At 44.8% G+C, this 17,906-nt stretch overlaps 1 long non-coding RNA gene across 1 annotated transcript; it reads right to left on the bottom strand.

Moving 5' to 3' along the window:
- Positions 1–6,088: 6,088 nt before the first annotated feature.
- LOC125249561 lies at positions 6,089–9,304 on the bottom strand. Its single transcript, XR_007180581.1, has 3 exons — positions 8,964–9,304; positions 7,928–7,971; positions 6,089–6,215 (listed from the first exon to the last, which is right to left on the bottom strand). It is a non-coding gene; the product is annotated as an uncharacterized LOC125249561 (long non-coding RNA).
- Positions 9,305–17,906: the final 8,602 nt, after the last annotated feature.

Here is a 17,906-nt window from a genome sequence, read left to right as displayed (position 1 = left end):
GCACCACAAGGCCTCTTCTGGCTCTGGCATCAGCCCTGCTCCACCTCTTCTCATTGTAGTGTCCAAGGCCCAGGCGTCCCTGGCATACCACACCCACAATTTCCTGGTGTTTCCAGTAGGATTCTGCTTCCATCACGGCTTGCTGGGGTTTCCACTTTCTGCCACATTTAATGGTCTTATTTGCATATCTTACTTTCCCATCTTTAGACGTGAGGAGTGTACTGACTGCCCTTGCCTTGGTGGCTTTAAACTCCTCAACCACAGATGAAACTGGCAAGGGAAGCTTAGAGGTCTTGCTGTAAAGGTTAATTGCGCTGAATGATGGGGGGGACTCCCAGCCATTTCCGCAGGAACTTACTGCACAGTCTTTCCATTCCCTCCACCTGAGACATGGGGAAGTCATAAAGTAGGAAGGGCCACTGCAGCCGGGGTATGATGCCATACTGAAAACACCAGACTTTGAACCTCCCGGGCAGTTGGCTGTGCTCAATTGCCCCAAGCCAGGTGTTCAGCTGGGCCTTGGTATTAGTGAGATTGCCACTGTCATTTAAGGAGCTGTCGTACTGCTTTCCGAGACATCGGATCCCTTGATCTTGAATTATTGGGATCTCAGAGCCTTGGATATTAAAGATGTTTCCTGTTAGCTTCCCCTTCACAATACTGAGGCTCCTTGACTTTTCCGATTTAAACTGCAGGCGTGACCATGTTGCCATCCTTTCCAGTGCGCTCAGGATCCACTCTGTCCCCTGTATAGATGGAGTCATCACCGTTATGTCGTCCATGAAAGCTCGACAAGCAGGGTGTCTAATGCCGTCCTCTGCTGCCGGGCCTCTGCACTGCATTCCTCCTGCCTTTAGCAACAGATTCATAGCCGCTATGAACAGGACCACGGAAATCGTGCATCCTGCCATGATGCCCTTTTCGAGCCTTTGCCATTTGGTGGTGACACTTCCCACAGTGAACCTTATCTGTAGCGCATTCATGTGTGCCATTACAAGCTCAACTACCTCTGATGGAACACGGTAGTGATCTAATGCCTTTCGGATCAACTGGTGTGGGATACTTGAATAAGCTTTAGCGAGATCCAGCCAAACGACAGAGAGTGTGCTGTTGTTACTCTTGGCTTCATTAATGAGCTGGCTAATCACTGCTGTATGCTCCAGGCAGGCGGAATATCCTGGTACTCCTCCTTTTTGGACACTGGGATCAATGAACTCATTGACTAGCAAGTATGTTGTTAGCCTTTTAGCGATGATGGACCAGAATATTTTCCCCTCTACGTCCAGCAGGGAAATCTCCCGAAACTGGTCGAGTCTTATGGAATTGAGCTCTTTTGGCACAAAGCAGCCCTCAGCGAGAGTCCAGAGCCCAGGTTCCAGCTTTTTCTTCCACAGTGTCCGTAGGAGCTTTGAGAGCCTCTTCAGCAGCAGTGGGCAGCATTTGTAGATTTTGAATATCAAAATCTATATTTGAAAAAATCTATATTTGTAGATTTTGAATATCAAATGTCAAGTCAAATGTTAAGTGTCCCCAACTAAGCAAGTCAAAGGCGACAGCGGCAAGGAACCCAAACTCCATCAGGTGACATCAGGTTGCAAACAAGTGGCAAATAGTTGTTAAAATGGAGAAAAAAACCTTGGGAGAAACCAGGCTTAGTCGGGGGGCCAGTTCTCCTCTGGCAAACAGTGCTTTGTTACGAATCAGGTTGCTATCATAAGTCTGATAGGATCGCAACAATCAAAGTATTTATTTAAGTTCCATCCAGTTGAGGATCGTATTCATCACGCCGGTATGGACGGTCTGTTGAGGAACTGTGGCACTGGCTGTCGTGTTGATATCTTCACAATGGATGATCTAGTCGACTCGATCTCTGCTGATACTTCAGGGCTGCGTTGTGGTCGTGTCATGGCACCGGTTCTTGGTCTCAGTTGGATACGGCCCGGATCCGGTTGACTACGGTAAACCTCGGGATAAACAGAAAGACTAATATTAGCGTAGATGCCATTCTTTTTCAGATTTAACGAGTACATCTGGTTTTATAGGAAGTGTTCCCGGTTCCAGCTGACCTAAATTATGCAGCTTAATAATCCTTTAACGGATTTGAAAGCAGCATGTCTAATCGCGTGAGTATAGTATTTATTTGAATGTTTACATTTGATTCTGCATGAGTTTGAGGCTGTGCTCCGTGGCTAAAGCTAACATTACACACTGTTGGAGAGATTTATAAAGAATGAAGTTGTGTTTATGAATTATACAGACTGCAAGTGTTTAATAATGAAAACAACAATGGCTCCAGTCTCCGTGAATACAGTAAGAAACGATGGTAACTTTAACCACATTTAACAGTACATTAGCAACATGCTAACGAAACATTTAGAAAGACAGTTTACAAATATCACTAAAAATATCATGTTATCATGGATCATGTCAGTTATTATTGCTCCATCTGCCATTTTTTGCTATTGTCCTTGCTTGCTTACCTAGTCTGTTGATTAGGCTGTGCAGATCCAGACGTTACTGGTCGGTGTTATGTAACAGTCGGTGTTATGTTGAGATTCGTCTTTTCTTCAGAGGTCTTTTAAACAAATGAGATTTATATAAGAAGGAGGAAACAATGGAGTTTGAGACTCACTGTATGTCTTTTCCATGTACTGAACTCTTGTTATTGAACTATGCCGAGATAAATTCAATTTTTGAATCAAGGGCACCTTTAGGGCAGAAACAATGAACTCATTGAAGTAATGAATAGCCCACATGTTAACAATGATTAGAATATTTAGCAACATTTTATATGGTGCATATTGATCCAGAGTTTGCGCCATCTGAAGTCCTCGCAGAGGTTGGGGTCGTCTCTTCACAGGTGTTGGTTATCTGAGGTCTTCATAAGAGGCTGGATCCAAACTGAAGTTGTTGTACTGAAGTTGTCTAGTCCTCGGGATAGGCATCCCAACATAAAACAGAAAAGCAAATGGAGAATAATTTGTGTAGCTGCTGTTCGTAACATTAACAAAAGAAAATCATGCACTTAATCTGTACAAGGATATGAGATGCATTATGTGAATGCTTGGCTATAGAGATGTGTCTTTAATTTACATTTAAACTGGGTTAGCGAGTCTGGATGAGTGAGCCCTGAACATTATCAGGAAGGCTATTCCAGAGTTTCGGAGCCAAATGTGAATCAACTGAAGAAAAAGAAAAAAAAAAACCCTGTGTTTTCAGCTTTTGGTAGACACACACACAATTATATATATATATATATATATATATATATATATATATATATATATATATATATATATACAGTCAAACCAAAATTTATTCAGACACCTTTTCAGACACATTTCATTCATTAATACAGTTTATTCACAATAGTTTAAAAATGGTAATCAAATATGACGATCTCAGAGTTAAACTGTCAGAAAAAAAAATCTTAATTATGTCAGATAACACTTAAGCAAAACATGGTCAGGTCAAAGTGTCTGAATAATTTTTGGTTCCAAATTTTTATCGGTTTTGGAGATGTTTCATGTGTATTAGGTACATCCATGTCACAAGATGTTTCAAAAAGTGGTAGGGACAATCTCCACCCTGGTGAAAAGGCCGTAAATTCCGCCTATGAATTCAATAAACTAAAATTACAAAAATAATCTGGTAATTTTACTGGTAGTCCACTGTATGAAGAATTTTAGTCACAGTTTACAGTTTCTTTTGCTATCCTCACTTACATAAATGAACTATAGTGTCCTGTAGCCACTAATAAAATATACCCTATAAAAAATGTCACAATAATATTTGGTTTGACTGTATACTGTGTAATCAAATCCACTTCATTAATACACTACAGTACTATGTACAAACGTCAATCTTTGCACTTATTAATCTATTTGTTTCTAAGCAAATCAATAAGGGTTAAGAGATTTGTTAATGTAGTGCGCCCCACCTTTAACCTTCATTAGGGCGGAGCACCGGGTTCTGACAGTGTGTCTCCCGACTATAATTAGTCAGATTAACTGTTTATACATCTGGTAATATTGTTATACAGAGTGGAAATTAAACCAACAGAGAATAACCTCAATCAACACAACACGTAAGTATGAGGAAGTTAACAATTTTATTTATTTATACACAAAAAGGTAAAAAGAAGAATATTGGATAAATATAGATTTGAATGAAATATCAAAATGTCTATTACGTATTTACATTTGATATGTTCAGTATTTCAGTATTTCCTGTTCAGTATTTCACAGTGTCAGCAAAATGACATATAGCCTGAAATATGAATTTCACATTAAATGTTAATCAATTACCACTAGAAATAACAACCGACACTGTTTGAAAGAGATGCAGCTGAAATTACTCTTTTTCTGATCAGCAATTCTCCCTCTCTTCCCCTCTCTCCATGTTCACAGGAGTGGGAATAAGTCAAAAAATGACCAATAACCAAGTAGAAACATGCTGGGCAAAAACACGTTTTGAGCGAGTGCATCACAAACAAACTTTATAGTACACCCTAACTCTTTAAGGGGCAGTACATGAGTATATCAACAGAGCACACAGAGACTGTTATGAATCATAAAACCTTATAAATACTTGGGGAAAAGGTGTTAATGTGCTTAATAATAACCCACACTGGGATGCACGTTCCTCCCTCTTTATGAATCATGTCAGCATGAGACTAGCCTACTACAGATCGCCTCTTATTTAAAAATGAATGAAATATATGCTTTGCTTGTCAACTGGAGAAGTTTCATGTGTATACATCGATGCCACAAGATGTTTCAAAAAGAGAGACAATTGAATTCAATACACTAAAATGAATTCAATACACTAAAATTACAAAAATAATCTGTAATTAATATGATAAAACAGTTTACAATCCATTTTGACTATTTCTTTCATACAAAACTTTTAGATGTTTTATGTAGTTGATGTCTTATTGAAAATAATAACGTTTGTAGTCACCGGAGGTAAGTGTTTGCTTTAGTTGGGCTCTTGACCCTTGACTATTCAGCATCAGTTTTTCTCTGGTTTCTGTAGCTGTGTGTTTCTGAAGCACATTTGTTATAGAAAAAGTTGTGAGATGAAGAACTGATTGATTTGTTGAGCTGAAAATGTCTCCATTGTTGAAGTTCAAATGCTGAATCTTGATGTCTGTGTGTGTCTATATGATCCTGTCCAAATAATTTCTGCATAATGAAATACAGTCTCTTGTTCCCTTGCTGTGTCATCAGGCACAGGCTTTTGTCATTCTCTTGACGTAGCGCTGATGATTCATCCCACTCTCCCCAGTCGCTGTCCTTGTAAACTTAGTCATTTGTGTCTTAAATAAATATTAACAATTAAAGATAAAGCATGTGTACTAGTAGGCTATATGAGATCCTGTTATTAATGAGGTCTTAAAGTTCATCCCAAAATGAAAAATCTATCATCAATAAGTTGATCTGAACCTCTATGAATTTCTTTGTTCTCCTCAACATAAAAAAAGACTTTTTTAAGAATGATCGTAACCAAAACGTTTCTGGTCCCCAATGACTTGGAAGTCAACTTTCGTTTTTTGGGGTGAACTAACCCTTTAAACATGAAGAACACCTCACATTCCTGACTAGAGGACAAGAGCTTTGTTATAGTTTACTTCATGCTAAACTTAACTTCGTGTCTTATCACTGTTCCTTATTCCATCACTATTCCATATTTATAATGTTTATTATTGTGGCATATCATATTTCTTCATAAATGCAGAAATCTACACTGTTAGACTTTTTATTGTATTTTTGCGGTAACTTACTGGCAGCACTATTGCCAGTAAGTTACTGTAACTGCCCCTTTACAGTAGCTTAACTGTAAATGTGTTTTACAGTATGATGCCCTTACCACAATTTAATTTTACAGTATGATGCCCTTACCGTAACTTATTTTTACAGTATAATAATATTACAGTAATTTTACTGTAATTTATTTTAGTTTTATTTTACATGTATGCTACAGAATTTAATAAATTCCAAATAAGTGACTTGAGTCCATGTTTATCAATATATTTTTTATTCACTGTTACAATCAATTTCATCCATTTTATTTATTATGATGCAACATAAAAAGAGACCTGGATTCATAACAAATCAAAGCAGAGATCATGACAATGCACAATAAAAAGCATGAACAAAACCTCCCAGTTGGTCTTGGCTGGTCTTCATACTGGTAAACAACTGATGGGAGATCTGAAACAAAACAAGAAAATGTGTGAGAAATGGTCATGAGTTTATTTAATCTAAATTTGTTCATGAAGAGAAGAGGTAACAACTTGTGCAACAGCAGTTATTCCCAGTAGTGTACTGTTTGAATAGTATAGCTTTGAAATCCATTCCTCTAAAACTAAAAAAAAAAAAAAAAAAAATGTAATAAAGGCATCATAAAAATAATAAATCGAGTTGATTAGACCACTCAGTTGATTATTTTTAAGATGCCTTTATGACATTTTTTTTTTTTTTATCTTTTAAGTTTCAGAGGAATGGATTTGGGATGGATGGAAAGAAACCTCTTAGGTTTCATAAAAAATGTGCTCCTCAAAATCAAAAATCATGCGCAAAGATATCACATTTAGCTTTAGTCGTATGATTATTCAAGGCTCGACATTAAGGACTGCCCGATGGCCCGTTTTAACGACGCACGAGACAGTAGACGGAACGGTCACTTGCCCAATCGGGCCAGTGCTGTAGGGTGTGCGATATATTATCTATGACATTGTAATTGTTGACTTAACGATGTGAAATTATATGTATGTCCCTCACTTTAGAAATAACAAACAAAAACACACCCATTGAGTGCATGCATGAACTATGTGACGTAATCTAAGACTGGTGAATGTGCTGCATATTATAGTGTACGCTTTCACTGTGATTTAGTCTATTAAAAAGCCTTTAGAATGCCCCCAGAATTCAAGATAAGGGGCAAAAATGTACATCTTTTACATTTATATAATTAAATATAGGTAACCAATATTACACAAAGCACCGTTTTTCCCCCTCTAATATCAGCATGATTACAAACGTAATATTGATTTTATACAGCGTACAATTTAATGAACAAGAACTTCATAACAAGCGACTTACATTTTAGTCACCAAATCGCCTGTTTCACTCTATTTGGACAATGAAAATAGTTCCAAACAAAGTCCACAGCATTGTTTTGTGTCTCTTGAGCAACACTTACCGAATTAATCAGTTTGGATTAATTGAATCTCAATGACTCGCTCATTAACACTGATTTGCTGCCACCTACTGGTGGGTGTAATTTCACATTTAAAGTGTCTTCATTTTTTAAATAATTTCAAATAACGTTTAACGTTTTATATTTAATGTTGAACGATGTCTTTAGTACCTTTCTGGAATTCAAAAGGTGCAATGATGTTGCTGCCTATGAGTGGTTCAGAAAACCTCAGATTTCATCAATATTATCTTAATTTGTGTTCCGAAAATATCGCCGGCTAAAAAATAATTAGTAATTTGAGTAGTTTTTGAGAAGAGTAATTTGTACTTTTACTCGAGTACTTTTTGACACCAGTACTCTTACTTGTAATTGAGTATTATTTCAGCAGTGTAAAAGTACTGAGTGTGTTTTGCATCAAGGGCTTGTCCTGAAGAATCTGAGCACCAAACACTAGAGATTACATCTCATCTGGTAACAAGAGTAAACATAATTTTAAGAACTCTAATGATATCTTTATCCCCTGATATTGCATTGGTGATATAATTCAAACATATTAGAGGCATAGAGTATGAGGAATGAGTAAGCTGGCCAAATTTCTGTCGAAAATAACTTACATGCTTAAAGTTGTCAACCCCCGAACCACAGTCAGCATTTATAAGTAAAAAGTATTTAAGTAAAAAAAAAAAAAAAAAACATACATGTGTACAAACAAATAAATAAATACCTTTGAGTGGAACAGTATGGCGTCTGTCTCACTAGCAAACATAACTACAAACAGACAAAGAGAAATACAATAAAATAGATTAATGATCATGATATCCTGTTATCATAATTGTTAAAGGGATAGTTCACCCAAAAATGAAAATTTGATGTTTATCTGCTTACCCCCAGGGCATCCAAGAAGTAGGTGACTTTGTTTCTTCAGTAGAACACAAATGATGATTTTTAACTGTTGCAGTCTGTCAGCGGTATAAAGCTTGTGAATGGTAACACAATCTGTAAGAGTAAAAAAACATGCATAGACAAATCCAAATTAAACCCTGCGGCTTGTGACGACACATTGATGTCCTAAGACACGAAACGATTGGTTTGTGCGAGAAACCGAACAGTATTTATATCCTTTTTTACCTCTAAAACACTATGTCCAACTGGGTTCAGCACTCGCTTAGTGTCTGTTAGGTCTGATCGCGCTCTGACAACGGCAGTGATGTCTCGCACTCATTGAAGTATAAGCGCGAGACATCACTTTTGTTGTCAGAGCGCGATCAGACCTTACTAAGCGCACAGACCAAGATCATTTCGTGTCTTAGGACATCAATGTGTTGTCGCGAGCGCAGGGTTTAATTTGGAATTGTCTATGCATGTTTTTTTACTCTTACAGATTGTGTTGCCATTGACATGCATTATAAGACTGACAGACAGCAACGGTTGGAGTTAAAAATCATCATTTGTGTTCTACTGAAGAAACAAAGTCAGCTACATCTTGGATGCCCTGGGGGTAAGCAGATAAACATCAAATTTTCATTTTTGGGTTAACTATCCCTTTAAATAAATGATTACAACTACAAGCATTATAACATTATATTTGTCACCTATGTTACCTCGTTTAAGCCTACAGGCCTTTCAAGGACAATCTCACTGAAACAACCCGGGGTTAATGATTTTAAAATTTGAGACTTCTTTTTTTAAAAACATGTAAAAATCTTACAGACCCACAACTTTTCAACAGCAGTGTACTGAATGATTAAGGTTTTGCTTACTATAGTCATCTGGTTCATGGCCTTTGACAGGAGGTCGCTCAGCTCTGGGGTGCAGGAGGCCATCCTCATGGAAGGATCTAGGAACACAACATGCAATTTGTCACAGAGCCAACAATATTTAGTATAAAATGCCAGGTTTATTACAAGGAACCAAGCTAGAGCAGAGGTGGAAAGAATAATATACATATATACATATATTTATATACATATATATATATTACTTAAGATAACAAAATTTATATTTTTAGATTTAGAATTCAGTATTGTACATGTAGTGTCACTTACGTTTGGATGTCAAAGACTTCTTAAGTAATAAATTAAAAATATATAATTTTGCAAAAGAAAACGTCTCGGTTACGTATGTAACCCTCGTTCCCTGAAGGAGGGAACGGAGACGTACGTCAGTAGTGACCGACGAATTGGGATATCGCTTAGAGAGCCCTATCAGCTTCGTGTGAACTAAAACAAGCCAATGGAATTGGCGTGCGATATTTGCATAATGCGCACCGCCCCCGACAGGTGTATATAAATAGGAAGCGGATGCAATCGCACTCTGTTTTTCGCTGAGGAGACAACTGGTGTCCGCACTACAGCGAGGGTACAGAAACTGTGGCGACGGGACGTACGTCTCCGTTCCCTCCTTCAGGGAACGAGGGTTACATACGTAACCGAGACGTTCCCTTTCAGTCGGTCACGTTCGACGTACGTCAGTAGTGACCGACGAATTGGGATCCCAACTAAAGCGCCACAGTTACGAAACCCCTTCCAGTGCCCAGCGCAAGCTCGGCTACCCATAGCACCAGCTGGAACGGTGAAGGGGCAAGCTTACGCCGAGAGAGTTTACTGCTGTCTTACCGAATACCCACTAAGTAAACTAGACTACACTGGGGAAGCGAACCCGTAAGGGACGCTGCGGAGGCCACTACCTACCCAATGGGGGAGGAGTTTACGTGGAGAATACACATATGGACTGGCCCGGGGGGCAGTACGCATATGGGGTCCCTGGGATGGCTCCACCTGGGTAGGGGGAGACTCATCTGACAGGTGACAGCAGAGCTGGCTCTGCTAAGGGAAAGACACGGGCTCGCCGTAGGGAGTTTAGACCCGTGGACAATTACACATATGGGACCGCTCACGTAGAGGAGTCACGACATATGGGCCCCAGCCAACAGACAGCGTCAGCGACGGATGTAGGCCTGGCATCAGACACTCCGCAATGTCCGAGCCGAAGGGGGAGGCGGAGGAACTCGACAGGGTTCGCCAAGCGGGGAACACGACTGGAGCAAAAGTATGCACGTATCCGGCCCAGGGGGCGGGAATGGCATTGCAAGCCGACACTTAGAGCGGGTACTACACGTCTACCACGACTAGTGGATGCGAGTACACGTGAAGATACCGGCTCTACACGTAGGCTATAAAACCTAGCGAACGTGTTAGGTGTCGCCCAGCCCGCAGCTCTACAGATATCTGTCAGCGAGGCGCCATGAGCCAGCGCCCAGGAAGAGGCCACCCCTCTGGTGGAGTGGGCTCTCAACCCGAGCGGGCAAGGCACGCCCTGGGATTCATACGCCAAGGCGATGGCATCCACTATCCAGTGGGCCATCCTCTGCTTGGAGACAGCCTTTCCCTTCTGCTGGCCTCCGTAACAGACAAAGAGCTGATCTGAGGTCCTGAAGCTTCGCGTTCTGTCCACGTACACACGCAGAGCGCGGACGGGACAGAGCAAAGCTAGGGCTGGGTCTGCCTCCTCCGAGGGCAGCGCTTGCAGGTTCACTACCTGATCTCTGATGGGAGTGGTAGGAACCTTGGGCACGTATCCAGGCCGGGGTCTCAGGATGACGTGAGAATCACCGGGCCCGAATTCTAGGCACGCTTCGTCGACCGAAAACGCATGCAGGTCCCCTACCCTCTTCAGGGAAGCCAATGCAACCAGAAGGACAGTTTTTAGGGACATAACCTTCAGGTCGACTGATCGTAAAGGCTCAAAGGGATGACCCCGGAGAGCTGTGAGAACCAGGGTCAGATCCCAAGAGGGTACGGAGGAAGGGCGAGGAGGATTCAGTCTCCTTGCCCCCCTCAGGAACCTGACGATCAGATCGTGTTTCCCCAGGGACTTACCCTCAACTGCGTGGTGATGTGCAGCGATAGCGGCAACATACACCTTCAGGGTGGAGGGAGACAGCCTTCGCTCCAACCCTTCTTGCAGGAAGGAAAGCACAGATCTGACCGAGCATGATCGGGGGTCCTCTCGGCGAGAGGCGCACCATTCGACGAACAGGTTCCACTTCAGCGCGTAGAGACTCCTAGTGGAAGGAGCTCTAGCGGAAGTGATGGTGTCTACGACCGCTTGCGGGAGATCACTCAGAACCTCCGCATCCCGTCCAGGGACCACACGTGGAGGTTCCACAGATCGGGACGCGGGTGCCACAGGGTGCCCCGTCTCTGAGTCAGGAGGTCCTTCCTCAGAGGAATCGGCCAGGGAGGGGCTGACGCGAGGAGAATGAGGTCTGAGAACCAGGTCCGAGTGGGCCAGTACGGAGCCACTAACAGAACCTGCTCCCCGTCCTCCCTGACCTTGCACAGGAGTTGTGCGAGAAGGCTCACTGGGGGAAACGCATATTTGCGTAGACCCGGGGGCCAGCTGTGTGCCAGGGCATCCGTGCCGAGCGTGCCGCCGGTCAGGGAATAGAACCACTGGCAGTGGGCAGTCTCCGGGGAGGCAAACAGGTCTACCTGGGCCTCGCCGAAACGCTGCCAAATCAGCTGAACCGCCTGGGGGTGGAGCCGCCACTCGCCCGCAAGTGGAGGCTGCCGTGACAGCTCGTCGGCCGCACGGTTGAGCACACCTGGGACATGAGTGGCCCGAAGGGACCTCAGATGCTTCTGACTCCACAACAAGAGATGGCGGGCGAGTTGCGACATGCGACGGGAGCGTAGACCACCTTGATGGTTGATGTACGCAACGGCCGCAGTGCTGTCCGAACGGACCAGTACATGCTTGTCTGACAACAGCTCCTTGAAGCGGGCCAGAGCAAGACGTACTGCTAGCAACTCGAGGCAATTGATATGCCAATGCAGCTGAGGCCCCGTCCAAAGACCCGACACTGCATGCCCGTTGTACGTGGCCCCCCATCCCGTGGCAGAGGCATCTGTGGAGACCACAGCATGCCTGGACACTTGTTCCAGGGGTACTCCGGCTTGCAGGAATGAAGGGTCCGACCACCGGACAAGGGTGCGGCGGCAGCTCGGTGTCACGGGGACACGGAGCGTGCCGCGCTGCCACGCCCATCTCGGGACCCGGCCGCGGAGCCAGTGTTGAAGCGGTCTCATATGGAGCAATCCGAGCGGCGTGACCGCGGCTACAGATGCCATATGCCCCAGGAGCCTCTGAAAATCTTTCAGTGGAGCCGCTGTCCTGCGCTTGAGCGAGCTCAGGCAGTTCAACACCGACTGGACGCGCGCCTCGGTGAGACGCGCAGTCCGTGCGACCGAGTCTAGCTCGAGACCGAGATAAGAGATCCTCTGCCCGGGGGCGAGTTTGCTCTTGTCCCAGTTGACCCGAAGACCCAACCGGCTGAGGTGAGCTAAAACCATGTCCCTGTGTTCGCACAACTGCTCTCGCGAAGTGGCCAGGATCAGCCAGTCGTCGAGATAGTTGAGGATACGAACGCCCTGTTCCTTGAGGGGAACAATGGCCGCCTCCGCAACCTTCGTAAAACGCGGGGGGACAGGGCCAGCCCGAAGGGTAGGACTTTGTACTGATATGCCCGACCCTCCAACGCAAACCGCAGGAAGGGTCTGTGTCGAGGCAGAATCGAGACATGAAAGTACGCGTCCTTCAGGTCGATTGCTGCAAACCAATCCCGGGGACGGACGCATTCGAAAATGCGCTTCTGCGTGAACGGCATCTTGTGGAGATACCGGTTCAGGACGCGCAGATCCAGGATTGGCCGTAGCCCACCGCCCTTTTTCGGTACAATGAAGTAGGGGCTGTAAAACCCCGACTTCATATCGGCTGGAGGGACCGGCTCGATTGCATCCTTCGCCAGGAGGACAGCAATCTCCGCCCGGAGAACAGGTGCACTGTCCAACGACACCTGAGTGAAGTGGACACCCCTGAAGACCGGGGGACGCCGGGCGAACTGAATCGCATAGCCGAGTCTGATAGTGCGAATGAGCCAGCGGGACGGGCTGGGAAGCGTGATCCACGCCTCCAGACTCCGAGCCAGCGGGACCAAAGGCACCACAGACGCACCGGGGGTGGGGCAGCAAGGTAGAGTGGGACCCAACTCGGACGGCATGGGAGCGGCCCGGAGTGTGGTCGAACTCTGGGAGGCAGCAGTGCGTATGGGAGACGGCGCACGGGGCGCGGGCTGCACCATCACACTGCCACCTGCTGGCGAAATGGGAGGGGGCTGCGAGTGGCGAGGCGGGGCCTGGCACACTGGCAGGCGCACCCTGTTGTGACCTGGAGTTTGAGGAAACTGCTCTTTTTGTGATAAAGTGGGTACCGCTGGACTCCGGGGAGCCAGCGGCGGTAGATGGACAGACATCACAAATTCCCCCCGGCCCTCCTCCGGGGGTGGGAGAGAAGGTGGAAAACTCTCCCGAAGAGCAAGATCCTTCCCCTCCAGGTTGCCCGTCTCAGGGCCGGGCTGGGCACCACGTCCGCGACCGGCACCCTGCTGCTTGGCTGGTGTAGGCTGCTGCTTTGCCGAACCAGCAGGGGCGGAGGACGACGCAGGCGGGCGCCCTCGGCGACGGGCGGGCTGAGGCTGAGCCGCGGGCTGAGGCTGAGCCACGGGCGGGTGGGTGGAGGCAGCAGCGGACCGCCGTGGCATGACGTGTTTGATAGCCTCAGCCTGCTTCTGTGCGGCGGAGAACTGTTGGGCGAAGCTCTCCACCGCGTCGCCGAAGAGGCCGACCGGGGACACGGGGGAATTCAGGAACCGCTGCTTGTCGGTTTCCCGCATGTCCGCCAAGGTCAGCCAGAGATGGCGTTGCTGGACTACCAGGGTAGACATCGCATGACCAACAGCGCGTGCTGTCACCTTCGTCGCCCGGAGGGCAAGGTTGGTGGCAGCGCGCAGCTCCCCAAGCAGTTGTTGGTCAGGCCCTTCCTGGGGCATCTCCGACAGCGCTTTTGCCTGGTAAACCTGCAAAAGGGCCATCGCGTGCAGGGCTGAGGCAGCCTGCCCACAGGCGCTGTAAGCCTTCTCAGTCAGACCGGCTGAGAACTTACAGGCCCGGGACGGGAGACGCGGCTCACCACGCCAGCCAGTGGCCGTTGGACACAGCTGCATCGCAACGGACCGCTCGACTGGCGGGATCCTCGCATACCCCCTGGCTTCCCCGCCGTCCAGGGAGGTGAAGGCGGACGAGGGACCGGGCCTTGCACGAGCACTATACGGTGTTTGCCAAGACCTGGTCACCTCATCGTGCACTTCCGGGAAGAATGGCATTGGGGCGGGACGCTGGACATGACCAGCGCGACCCCCCCCCCAAGTACAAGGGTTCCACTCGAGCCCGACACACAAGGCGGCCCGGGAAAGCACAGCCGTCAACTCAGGATCCGACTCGGCCACCGCTACCGTCCCGGAGGGCGGCAGCGCGTCCGGATCTTCCTCCCCAAGGACCCTGGCTCACCTTCCGATGCAGAGATCGACATCCGGTCCGCCGCAGGCGCACCAAAGGTAACGGCTGGACAGTCCGTAGAGGGCCCAGCGGAAACCAACGGCGGCACGACGGGTTGCGGTGCTGATGAGGCGGCAGGGGCCCGCGGAGCGTTTCCGCTCGGCGGGGAAGCCCTGACCGTAATCCTCAGGTCACCCTTCCCATACACCGCCGAACCGTCATTCCGGCCCGGGCCGGAAAAAACGGTCGAACGGGGCATAGGAGAGGGGACCCCCGCTTCCTGAGACCTCAGGAAGGAGAGTCTAGACCTCAGCACCGCGATAGTCATATTCCCGCAATGGGAACATGAACCATCCACAAAAGCTGCTTCAGCGTGCTGAACGCCCAAACACGAGATGCAGCGATTGTGCCCATCAGCAGGGACCAGGGAACGACCGCACCCAGTAACGCACAGACGAAATGACATGCTGTCAGGGTTCGTCTGTAAAGCTCTTTTAGAAGGGGAAAGATCAGCGCACTTGTGCTGAAGCACACAGGGAGTGACGCGATGTGCTCAGGTACACCACTCCCTGAACACACCGAGGAACCGGCCCAAATCGCAACACGCACACACACTTTTAGAGTGTTGCTGTTACAACAGCAGTTGAGAGCTTATAGCTCGGCTCCTCGGAAGCTCGCGACCTCGCTGGAGTGCCTTCACTACCAACACGAACAGCTCGCTGTTTAATCCTCTTCTGAGGCAGTTTTTAGTTTCAGTTTTACTGAAGTCTGAAGCAGGACACCAGTGTATGGCTCCGAAGCGAAAGACAGAGTGCGATTGCATCCGCTTCCTATTTATATACACCTGTCGGGGGCGGTGCGCATTATGCAAATATCGCACGCCAATTCCATTGGCTTGTTTTAGTTCACACGAAGCTGATAGGGCTCTCTAAGCGATATCCCAATTCGTCGGTCACTACTGACGTACGTCGAACGTGACCGACTGAAAGGGAACTGTAGATGCATGGTGATATAGGTTAGATATATTGTGGAATAAATGCATTTTAAAGTATTTAATGACCTTTCTCAGTTCACCTGTGTTTCCTCCTCCTGTCTGCTTCCCCTTTGTTGTAGAGGGGATTTTCTGTCTCCCCTGAAATTGCAGAACATTATTTATCCATATTTGTTTACCATTAGAGATCAAAACATGTGAAATAGGTTCAGTTAATTTTCGCGCTCCATGTAACTGACGTCACCGATTAACGGTACAGCAACTTTTAGGTTAAATACATTTCTTTACTATCATCCATTAACAATTTGCCAGCAAAACCTTTACAAAACTATTATAACATCTCATCTACACATAAAGATGCAATTAAAAGTCCAAACTTTTATTAAACGGGGGCTCAAAATATAGAGTTAGTTAGTCAACCGCTTCTGACGGTTGAGTTGCTAACGGACTTTTTCGAAGACACTAAATAATTTCTTTGAAGTAAATATTCAACAGAAGTGTGTCAATTACACGTAAGAAAGGTATCAGGAACAGCTATATATATTATTTGTGTGATTTTATGGACTAAACTTACCTAAAATCAGTGAAAACAACAGCGAGACGGAGTCTTGATGCTTGACTTTTCCCCGTTTCCATGGTAACTCAGATCCGCTCCAGTGTTTGCTCTTATAGTCTCCCGTAATCTGGCAATATCTCTTCAGACCGCAAAAAAATGAAAATGAGCATATAATTTCTATTTTCTGAAATATTGACGTAGCCTACCAACAAACTGACACAGAAGTGGCAAAATAAGCATAATAGGGCACATTTTATTTCATATACATTATTATTACAACAGTATATGGTTGGCAGCAACTAATACTTTCTTGTTAAACACTTGTTAGGCACTTTATTTAAACTTTTCAAATGTTTTATTAATTTTTATTAAATATAAATGCCTTTCTGATTGGTTATGGGAAAAGGGATAAGAGCAAGTTTGCCCTAAGGTGGAATCGAACCCGGGTTGATCACATTAAAAACAAATTTCACGTACCACACGCTCTACGGCCTATGCCACTACAGACATTAAAATATAATGTCTTTTTAGTATTTAACTGAAAACATTTGAAGGCTAAATTACGACCTACGTACAATAAATTGGACATATGTTGGTATTTTAAGCATGAAATGGGGCAAATTCCCTGTTTGGGTTGACACATGACAACTTACCAGCGTAAAAACTATATAAGTTTACACTCATTTTCTTCACTCCCCTGCCACTGAGAGGCCGCCATCTTGTTTGAATTATTTTTCTGAAAGCTCCAAGCTGGTCACGTGATCGGCTGCTAGCATTCTGATTGGAGGATCTCAAAAAAATGCATTTACAGTAGCACTACTGCTTTTGAGTAAACAGTAAAGTACTGTAAATTCTTATATACAGTAAGTTACTGTAAATATCATAAAAATACCCATAATGCATTGCATATTACAGTAGTTAACCGTAAATAACATATATGGTATTTTACTGGGATTTTTTGCGGTAAGTAACTGTAAAATTACAGCAAAGTCTAACAGTGTAGATCAGCCCAGAGAGAGTAAATCTTAATGGACTATATGAGCCATAACTTTTATCTCAAATATGAGGTGAACTTTATTTCAGTGTCTTTCAAATAATATTTGATAAAAATATGTATCTTTTGGCCTCACACACAAAGGTTAAAATGAGGCACTTTATCAGAAAACATGTGATCAGTGAAATTTCACAATAGTCCCCGATTATGATCTTTGATGTAATCGTGTTATATAAGTGATATAACAAAACGTTATAATTTCAGTCAGACTTTTTCTATATAAAGTTAAATCTCAAGTCATCATTTATAATCATGTAAGAAAAATGACTGTTATTTCACAGGAAATTCCAGCACTTTCCTGTTCTGGTGGGTGGAGCTGATGACATCTGATGAGTTTATAAATCTGTGATAGTTCAAAAACTGAAACTAAATTTACACATTTCAAGTGTCTTACACTTTAATAATATAATTGCTTGATGTAGCTGTCTTCTTTCTAGTCAGTGTGTTATAAAAATGTGCTAATGCTGCAGTTTAACAGTGCAGCTGAATGAGGGGATTTCATGTGATTTTGAAACTGAAAGAGTCTGTAACAGGTTTTGGAGGCGGAGGAAGATTTTCTCAGAGCTGTTGGAACAAAAGATGAACACAGAGAACAAAAATGAATGCAGTTTGTGTTCAAAATCTGCAAACTGAGTGTTTTATTATGATTTACTGTCTGAACATCACATAATTTTCACTAAAGTTATCCCTTTTACCGGCTTCAAGCTT

The sequence above is a fragment of the Megalobrama amblycephala genome, linkage group LG1 (genome assembly GCF_018812025.1).
Source record: "Megalobrama amblycephala isolate DHTTF-2021 linkage group LG1, ASM1881202v1, whole genome shotgun sequence".
NCBI lineage: Eukaryota > Metazoa > Chordata > Actinopteri > Cypriniformes > Xenocyprididae > Megalobrama > Megalobrama amblycephala.
This window is presented reverse-complemented; position numbering and strand designations above follow the sequence as displayed.